The 10546-nt window shown below is 32.0% G+C and overlaps 1 pseudogene; it reads left to right on the top strand.

Moving 5' to 3' along the window:
* Nucleotides 1-7417: 7417 nt before the first annotated feature.
* LOC140804001 (probable serine/threonine-protein kinase PBL26) lies at nucleotides 7418-9991 on the top strand (annotated as a pseudogene).
* Nucleotides 9992-10546: the final 555 nt, after the last annotated feature.

Genomic DNA, 10546 nt, shown 5'->3' with positions numbered 1-10546 from the left:
CAATAATTTGGGTTGATTTTAGTATTTTTTTATTTTTAACTTTTTTTACCACGTCATATTGTGTTCCCGGAAGTCTCAAATGCTAGAGATGAGTTAAATAGAAGCTAGTTGCCCGTAAACAGAATAAAAAACCTCTTTACAGCAAAGGAAATGGTTTAGGCCAAAATTATACATTCTTTTTTTTTAGAAGCCAATATTATTTTTCGACATCTAACAGAGTTGATGAAACATAGAATTTAGATTTGAGTTTCTTAATCTAATTGAAAATTTCTTATCTCAGACAAAACTTGAAGAGCTCGAACTAATTAAACGGAATCTCATGTTTGTTTTACGGAAACTCTTCGGCCTATACATGCTCTCTTTCACTGAGACACAACATGTTCCAGTGCAAAAGAATGTTTTATCAACTCAGCAAGTACGAGTATCAAGCGTCCGATCGCATCTTTACAAAATGATTTTGCAGAAGAGAATCTGAAATAGAACAAAAACTGAATGGAATTTTAAGTTCACACGTTGCTTAAATTATTAGTGTTCACGACTTTCGAATATTTTATTTAATTGATAATTGATTACTTACAAGAATTCATCCCATACTATATTAATACTCGATGGGAGAATACAATAACTGAGAGAGAAGAATAATGAAAGCAATTTGGACCTCAATTATGTTAATTAAGACTATCCATTAGCTGGCTTGATTTGTCTCTTTATGTTATATGTAGCAATAATCCGTTGACATAAAATTAAAGTGATCATCGAAAAACGTGGAGCCAAGAGTTAGGGATATGTCGTGGATAAAAAATCACAATCATGTTTCCAAAAAAAAAGTGTTTACATTAGGTCGACATCATTCTAACACCACATCAATGCTGCGTAGAAAAGAAATAAAATTGTAAAACAAAAAAAGTAACATATTAAAACTGTAATTCATTTACATAAAAGAACCAAAATCGTGAAGAATACACATTAAATATGCAATTTTACATATAATATATATATATATACACACACACACACAGATGGTGACTGTCCTTCAATTACATCGATCCTTGGGCATGTTTTATGTTTTGAGTTACCGAATATATTAATATTACGTAACTAAGAAACCTAGACATTGATTATTTGTAGTGGGACTGCAAATTAAATAATGATTTTAAATGGAAAAAGATAACACCCGGTTCGTGCCCAATTTCATTTCTCGTGGGAGTCGTCAGCTTTATTGCTTTTGTGAAAGCAACAATATTAACCCAGACATTTAATGCCATTTTTATTAAATAATGTGAGACTTTTATATTAAATTGATGACCGATTCCATTTCTACTTTATCAAAGGGAAGGCAAAATTAAATAATAAAAAACCCCCCAAAAACATGGAAGAAAGTTTAAAGAAGATCTTGCTATTTAGGATTTCCTTCCTACGATGTTTGTGGTTTAAATAATGTTTAGTGTTCGTCTTTATAAAATCATATGACACCGTCACACGGGTTAATTTTGTTGAATGAATTTTTGATCTGACACAATCATGTTGGTATTGGGTATAGTTTGTTTAACATAAATTGTAAATTGTAAAAGATACAAAAGGTTGTGTATAACAAATTTAAAAGTTGTCCCAAATTCAGTAACATTTAGTGACAACACTAATATAACACAAAAATAAATAACTTAAACTAAAATAACCAGAATTAATTCTACACAAGTATAAACAATTGCGCAATGTTTTTTTAGAAATAAACTCTTTTAAACAATGATATCATATCATAAAATCCTTATCATAAATATCATATTTAGAAAGACAAAACTCTCAATTCAATATTTCACACAACCATATCAGTAATGAAATTATATTTAAGGAAAAGATTATTTCAAGAACCAAGACTAATTTTATATTTATTTTTAAAGCAAAATATCATTATTCCAAATCCGTCTTCCGAATATGAACATGTGAAATCGAAGATTTACTCAAGTAGTAAAATGCTTGCCAAACAATTGATACTTTGCGATATTAAAGTGTGAAAATATGTTTGGTTTTGCGTCTTACCAATAAAACAAAATAGGACCATTTGATTTTTTATTTTTCGAAACACTGAAACTTGTCTTGTGCATAAAAGTCGTAGGCAATATTAGAGATATACTTTCTGAAAATTGATTCAGATATATATAGTAATTAACATTTATAACAAAAATGATATAGATCGCCTTTAAATAAGTACATGCATGCTCAATTAAGTCCAACTATTGATTAAATATAATTGACATTTACAATGTGATCGCGTAGACATGGTTTTGTTTCCATTATTAAACAAAATTGATTAAATATATTTGACATTTTATAAAATATAATGTCATTATAATAAAGAGTGTTTTACTTCTATACATTATAAATTCAACACGATAAAGATCATTCGAGGTTTTGGGCGAAAAAACTTGTTCGCGAAAGTGGAAAATCTTTACTAATATTTCTGTGATTGCACAGATTTATGAAAAAAGGATACAAATATAATAATACTTGTGACTAAGTGGATATCGATTAAGATTAATTTTACGCAAAAATTAATTATATATATAGATCATATCGTCATTAAATAATTCATGCTGGATACAAATATGGGTTCGCGGATTTGGTTTTAATTATTATCAATCTTAAACAATTATTATTATAATAATAATTTAACAAATATAACTAGTGCAATTGTTCGGGACCCATGAATTATCCAAGTCCGAGACAAGACCTTATTCGGGGACATTTGCTTTGAGATGTGCTAGCAATTTACGGCACATACATATATAGTGCAATAACTTTATTTAAAAGTTTTATACTATATTATTCAAATTATTTCGTTCAATAAATGTCCCAAGTTAATTTTTATTAAATGTTTGGGTAATTGGTTTCTTGCTCATTTATTAAACTATAATATTTAATTACTATTGTATAAAATTTTATTGGTCAAAAAGTTGGGTCTTTTTCTTTCTTTTCTACCTTTTTTTTTTATTAAGTGTTTGAAGTTTAGTAGATTTATTTGATGTTCAGACGTGACCTCGCGGATATAGGTGAGTTGGACCGAACTAGGTAAAATCAGTACCCGTGTACTTTATTTTTGTTTTTCCAACTTTGCCAAATAAGATAACATGAAGAATTACCCGGCCGGTTACTCAAAATAAATAAACTATTATGTTGAAAAACCATTTCAAATAAGAAAGATTTGAAAGTTATCTTAACACCTAGACCTCGAATGGCAATAATAGAAAGTGCGTTTGTTATTTCATAAGTAAATTAACACATAGAAGATCATGTGTAATTAAGTTGTAAGCCCAAAGTCAAATAAATATATCTTGTCTTTAGTAACTGGCCGAAAGAAGAAAAGCCGACCACCATTACTAATTTTGTTTTAATCAACATATAATAATAAATTTTTAATACTAATTTCTCCACGACGTACATGAATTAATTAAATGACAGCAAAACCAAAGGAGTGAGTAGTTTGTGGTCTCCTAGTACATATATATCGAAATCAGTCCAAATATCGCGTGTGGAATTTCAAACCCTCCTCACTTTTTCTGAAGCTAGGCTTCTTGCTCCCTTTTTCCTCTTTCTTCTCCATTCTGAAAAATAATTCTCCGTCATTACTTTTGAGGTGCATTCGCATCTGGTTAATGGATATTGATCTCATCTGGACTTCTGGGGGGGTGGTTTCTTTTTCCAATTTGCATGGCAACAATTTTTGAAATCTCTGCTAAATCCCATCATTTTTCCGTCAAGTTCTTGTTCGTCCTGTTCCTACTTTTCGCAGTTGTGAATTCTGCAAGAGATCTAGCTTCAAATCCCTCCTCGAAAATGGACTCAGATACCCTTTTCTCAGCAGATGTTTCACCTGCTGCTTCCAAGAAAACGGAGTTTCACCCAAGAAAGAGGGAGAATCCGGGGCCAAAAGGGAAAAAAGATGAGTCTGTAGCAGGTGATAAACACGAAGTTCCAAGTGGACCAAACCCTATCTCCAATTGAACAGGTAAATTTCAAGAAATAATCTTTCTCCATGATATCGATGATCCTGCTGCTCTTGTGGTCCTGTTGGAGGGTTGGAATTCCAAATATTTTAAATTGTTTGTCATGATCAGTCGCCATCAAAATTAATACTACTTGTCCTATCCATTTTGAGAAATTTGTTGGTTTTTGTTCTTATGGGCACCACTGTACAGACTTGTGATATTGTTTAAATACATCTTACGTTGATTAGATAGAGTTTTTGGTAGTTGTATATATATGGACTTTGATCAATATTTTTTTGAAATAAATTATGTCTAAATCTAAATCTTATAAATCTTAACAAGTATATTAATTAATTTTAACTCCAATGTGTAGCAGTATATATCACATCATTAATTCGTAAAAAGTTCAAAATTTAACAAATGAAACATTGTTAATTTATATATAAACATGTTCGAAACATCGTTAAAATAGAACTCGATCTAACTCAATAATATATATATTCATCGTCTTGTAATGCCAAAAAATGTACAACAATTGAGGTATATATTGACTCCATCTATTAAAGAGTTACATATATATACATGCAGCATAATTTAGGAGTTATATATTCGAATTGTTCATATAGAAATTTCCTCAAACTAGTTGAATTACTTAATCGATGATATTATTATTATTATTATTTAAAAGAAAAGAAAAGAAAAGAAAGAAAGGAGCAGTGTAGGGGCTGGTGGTGTGGCAAAAATCAATGAATTTATAATTCATTAATTGTTAGAGGAGTACTCATGCATGTCGGTAAACCTTCAATTCCTATGTGAATCAGAAGTCCTTGGATTCAAACAACAAGGTAAAATCGAAGGATGCGCGCGAATAGGCTGTGGGAAGGAAGAGTCCACATCAAATAGTGACCTATTCAATCTTTAGCATTTGGACCTGACTCAACAAGTATTTGCATCATGTCTTTGTACTTTGCTTTTGTTTTATAAAAAAAAAAAACAGCATCAAATCTTATATTAAAGCTGATACCAAATCTATCATCGATTTCATAATTGTTAAAGAATACCATCATTGACTCATCATTTCAAAATTACCGATATTTAATAATTTAAACATATGTAAACTTTAAAAAATGGAGATAGTGGAAATTACATTTTAATTTAATAAATATTTTTACTCTTAATTTTTCCTATCTTATGATAACATATATTTATTGGAAAATTACCTAAATTTTTAATATATAAAAAATAAAGCCGTAACATATAAAGATCTATAGAAAATCAATTCCGATAAGTGTCTTTTCTGAAAATCTATTTTTAAACTTAATTACCAAATAAATTTTTATTCTAAACTTATTATAGTTGCCTTAAAATTTAAATAAATGAAATCAAACTTACAAGAAAATAATTTATTATTGATCAATTTAATTTAACTTAAATTTTAGTGAAACATTTAAGGAGTTAATAATAAATATTGATAAAAATGAAAAAATCCAAATATAAATATGTTTTCTCGAAACATATATTTACTAATGGACAAAAAACTTGTGTGAGACGCTCTCACGGATCGTATTTTGTGAGACAGATCTTTTATTTAGGTCATCCATGAAAAGTATTACTTTTTATGCTAAATGTATTACTTTTTATTGTGAATATCGGTAGAGTTGACCCGTCTCACAGATAAATATTCGTGAAACCGTCTCACAAAAGACCTACTCTTACTAATGAGCAGATGTATACTTATACGTCTATACTATTAATTAAGGGAGATGAGTAAATGCTTTTGGAATTTTTATTGATATTACCTTTATTTAAATATAAATCAAATTAGTTAAAAAAACTGTACAAACACCCAACGCATGCAAATAAACACATGTATATATGATCATCCTATAAGTAATAAAATGGCAGTATATTTACAAATATAAAACATTTGTAGACTGTAGTTTAAGATAATTAAGATAATAAATGAAAAACTGCAAATTTGGTCTAATGTGTTTATTTCTTTGTAATTTTAGTCATTTATGTTATTTAATTTTTATTTTAGTAGTTTATCTTGTACTTTTAGAAATTTTAATCATTGCACTACACATATTAATGTCATATTAGAGCCACATAAGTACTCATAAGTGTCGTATCAGCGTCACGTTTAAAAATGACTAAAATTTCAACAGTAGGAAAAGACTGAATTTCACATAAATATATTAATATTGCACTTTTCTCAATTCGAGCGAGGACCCATTTTATGAATGTTATTTTTTTTTATTAATTATGCCCATTGAAGGGAAACAACAACAAAAAAAAGATGATGATGAACTCCAAACTAGTGGGAATTGTTCTGTTCAAATTAAAGTTTGTCCATGGCCATTAGTTGACTGAGATTGAGGAAACTGCGACTAGTCGGTGTTATATATCTTTTGTTATTTTTTTCCTTCTAATTTTGTATTTTAAGTATATTACTTCTTATGTTAGTTATATTAATTAACAAATTAAATGATAATTTATAGATATATTTCATTTAGTATGGTGGAAAATGGGCCAATATAAACTGGGTCGGAGCAATCGAAGGCTGGCGGAATTGGGCTACAAGGAAGCCTCGTGATTTTAGTGGGCCAGTCTGATATTTGGACAAATCGAGCACAAGTCAATAATATCTGAACAAACCATTCCGACGGATACACCGAAGAATCATAATGAGAGAGATCCCTTAAGCTTGAATTTCATCAACTGGTACTGCTAACCTATCACCTACAGATAATGGCTCCATCATCACCACAACCAACAATATAAAAGGAGACTCAACATGGAAATTAACTAACAACTTGGAAAGTCACCCTGGATTTTTAATACTAAAAAATAATGACGATGATGCACGAGTGTGCTCGAAAATCCATTGGTTTCATATACCAGTTTCATGCAGCTAATGCAACTACTCTAGCGGTGGGAGATTCTTAGGGCTGGAGTTTCAACATTTTAAACCGGACTGGACTGATATGAATCACTTCCGGGCAGGTGACATACTCGGTAAAAACTTTGGCCACATTGATTTTATAGTAATCCAAGCATTGATGTGTATATATATATATATATATATATATATATATATATTCTTGTCGCAGGTTGTGGAACGATTGATTTGGATGTATACAACAGATGCACACCTTCTGTGAGTTCCAGGACTTACTGCAGTGGAAAGGATAGGATCAAATTGTAAATGGGGAATATCTATTTAATTCATATGTAGCTTCCCGGGGATTGTGAGTGCCTGACTAAAGATTGCGGTTTAGGCTCGTTGAAACATATGGATACTGTACGATCTCATAATTCAGATTTGTGAATGAATGTGTCTATGTGTTGGATCTAAGAGTTGAATATAGCACGGATTTAGCTATTTTATTGGCTAATTATTTACAAGAATAAGATGATATCCAATAATAATATCAATGAATGTCTAATTAGAAAACTCACAAATTTTTCTTAAACAAGATCCTTTTAAAAAATATATACGATTCGTGATTTCCGCTTTCAGATACAAAATCCACGAGCAAACTTAAAAATTTTGATGGCATAAAATTTTATACATTAAAAAGAAATTTCCTGAAATGAATTTATGGTGAATTCGTTTAATTTTGTCCATCATATTGGTTTCCCCGCGTCGTTGTATCATCAACGAGCATTCTTCGTATCTTCTCTTCCACTGTTTTTCCATTTCCTCCGACAATTTTGGACAGCAAAATAAAAGCCATTTCCCTTCATTCTTCATATGGCTTCTTGCCCTTGCTGATTCAAACAAGATAAAAAAAATTCATCTTTCTCTCTTTATAATCTCTTAAATTCGAGGGATTTATTCTCAAAATCATTCCACACAATTGTGGGGTTTTAATTTAATTTCCTTGGTAATAAAACATAGATTTTTTTTGGGGAAGACAACGATTCGTTGGAAATCCTATGATCCAAGATAATTCATATAAATTAGTTGTAAAGAATCATGTTCAAGTATTGATCAGGGATTGCTGTGTTCCCTGTAATTTTAAGGCCTCAACTATGAGTTGTTTTTCATGCTTTTCGTCCCATGAGAAAAAAGCATCCAAGAATTGTGGTAATAATGCGACAAGAAGCAAACTTCCTGTCTCCGCCCATCATCTTAGAGAACCTCCATCTGCACAGCGGCGGCCACTGCCTCCTTCGTCTCAGCCACTGCCTCGGCCCGGTATGCCATGAAAACCCTGCTGCCTTTAACTTTTTGCATCCCATATTTAATGCTAGTATTGATATTATGATGAGGGAATTTGAAATGCTCCAAATTTCTGTGCAGAAAAGCCAAGAAAGACTACAGCAGAATCTACAAACAGCATGCGTGCCACCGGGGAAGACATTAACAACAACAATATTGCAGCTCAAACTTTCACCTTTAGGGAGCTGGCCTCGGCAACAAAAAATTTCAGGCAAGAAAATTTGCTCGGTGAGGGCGGATTCGGTCGTGTTTATAAAGGATGTCTTGATAAAACTGGCCAGGTATAACTATCAAGATTTTTTTTTTTTTTATATTGATCACATCAATGAACTTATGGTCATTTTTGTTGTTTTTGCGGTGATTTTTGGGCCGTTTGAATTCAGATTGTAGCTGTTAAGCAACTCGATCGAAACGGGCTACAAGGAAACCGAGAATTTCTTGTAGAGGTTTTGATGTTAAGCCTTCTACACCATCAAAATCTCGTAAACCTGATCGGTTATTGCGCTGATGGAGAACAGAGACTCTTGGTGTATGAATACATGGCATTGGGATCTCTTGAAGACCATCTACTCGGTATCGATCATATTTTTGTGTCTTCCAAGAGCATTACACGTTTTTCGCTCCATGCGAATGTTGTTTTTGTCACATTTCTGCAGACATTTCACCAAGTCGGACTACATTACCTTGGCTCACCTAGGATGAAAATAGCATTGCATGCTGCGAAAGGTCTAGAGTATTTGCACGATAAGGCGAACCCACCGGTAATCTACCGTGACTTGAAATCATCCAACATCCTGCTCGACGAGGAATTCAACGCAAAGCTCTCTGATTTTGGGCTAGCTAAGCTTGGACCTGTGGGCGACAAGACGCATGTTTCATCGAGAGTTATGGGTACGTACGGGTATTGTGCCCCTGAGTATCAAAGAACAGGTCATCTCACTGCAAAATCGGATGTGTATAGCTTTGGGGTCGTTCTGTTAGAGTTGATCACCGGAAAACGATCTATCGATACCAGGAGGCGAGGCGAAAAACAGAATTTAGTGAAATGGGTAAAATTTACACATTCCTTTGATTCATCTAAGGCTTTCCTTGGCCAAAATTCTTGTATCATAGTTCAAAACGTACTTCAAAATATTTAAGTTGCACAACCAGTCCGGAAAAGGGAAAAAAAAGATGTAGATAGATTATGTGTTCATAAATGTTTTTCCTTTGGTGTTTAGGCTGAACCAATATTCAAAGAACCACGCAGATTCTCAGAACTTGCTGATCCTCTACTTGAAGAAGAATTTCCAAAGAAAAGCTTCAAGCAAGCAATTGCCATTGCAGCTATGTGTCTCCAAGAAGACATGTCGGTTCGACCTTTTATGAGCGATGTGGTGACAGCCCTTAGCTATCTTAGGGAGGAACCGGAAACGGAACCGTCTCTGCCTGATGCCATTCCCTCCCCTAGGATGACGAAAAATTCTGAGATCCATCAAAGTGAGATCATGGCAAAGGAAAGGGAAAAAGAAGTTGCAGAAGCAATAGCATGGGGATCGAGATCGAGGAACAATAATAATACATTATAAATCGATCGATATTGTCCTCGGATTGTAATTTTTCATGGTCTTTTCGGTCTGCTATTTTTGTGTATGTTGCACGGCTAAAGATGATCGAATAGCTTGTAGGATTAAGTTTGCGAGCATGTGTGTGGACCATATATATATATATTTTTAATTATATGTAAATGGGCGTAAACATATTTTCGGCCTAGTTAAGTATTCACGATGGAATTTATCCATGTTGGTGTGTCATGAGAGCTGGGTATTTTTCTGTTATAGGATTTACATTTTGATCTTTTTGTCAAATTTTAGTTTTGGTTTGTTATTTATTTTATTGTTATTTTCCGTTTATGCGATATGCACTTATGGAAGACTATGACAGCACATATGTGATTTCGAAATGTCTGATATTTGTGGAATCAACATCAATACTTTTAAACAAAAATGACGAATATTTGGCACCATCACCCACCTCTCTTGTTATCGTAGCACAGGCAACAATATTCCCTGTTCCCAGAATACCTAATGTAAGGAAAGGGTTAGTGAATTTATTGAAATGATTAATCTTGGGAGAAACATATAAAATAAAACAAATAAACGAACGTATTTGATAATTCTTAAACTGAGAATAATATTAATTTAATTCGTTAATAAATAAACATAATCTACGTGTATGTTATTTATTTGTCCTTGTAAATAAACCAATATTAGATAATTAAATATCAGAAATAAATTAGTATATTGACTAAAAAAAGTATAGCTGGAAATTAACATTATCAGATAAGAAGATTTCT

This window comes from Primulina eburnea, chromosome 10 (assembly GCF_022965805.1).
Source record: "Primulina eburnea isolate SZY01 chromosome 10, ASM2296580v1, whole genome shotgun sequence".
In the NCBI taxonomy this organism is placed as follows: Eukaryota; Viridiplantae; Streptophyta; class Magnoliopsida; order Lamiales; family Gesneriaceae; genus Primulina; species Primulina eburnea.
The sequence above is the reverse complement of the archived record's forward strand: the minus strand, read 5'-3'. Positions and strand labels throughout refer to the sequence as shown.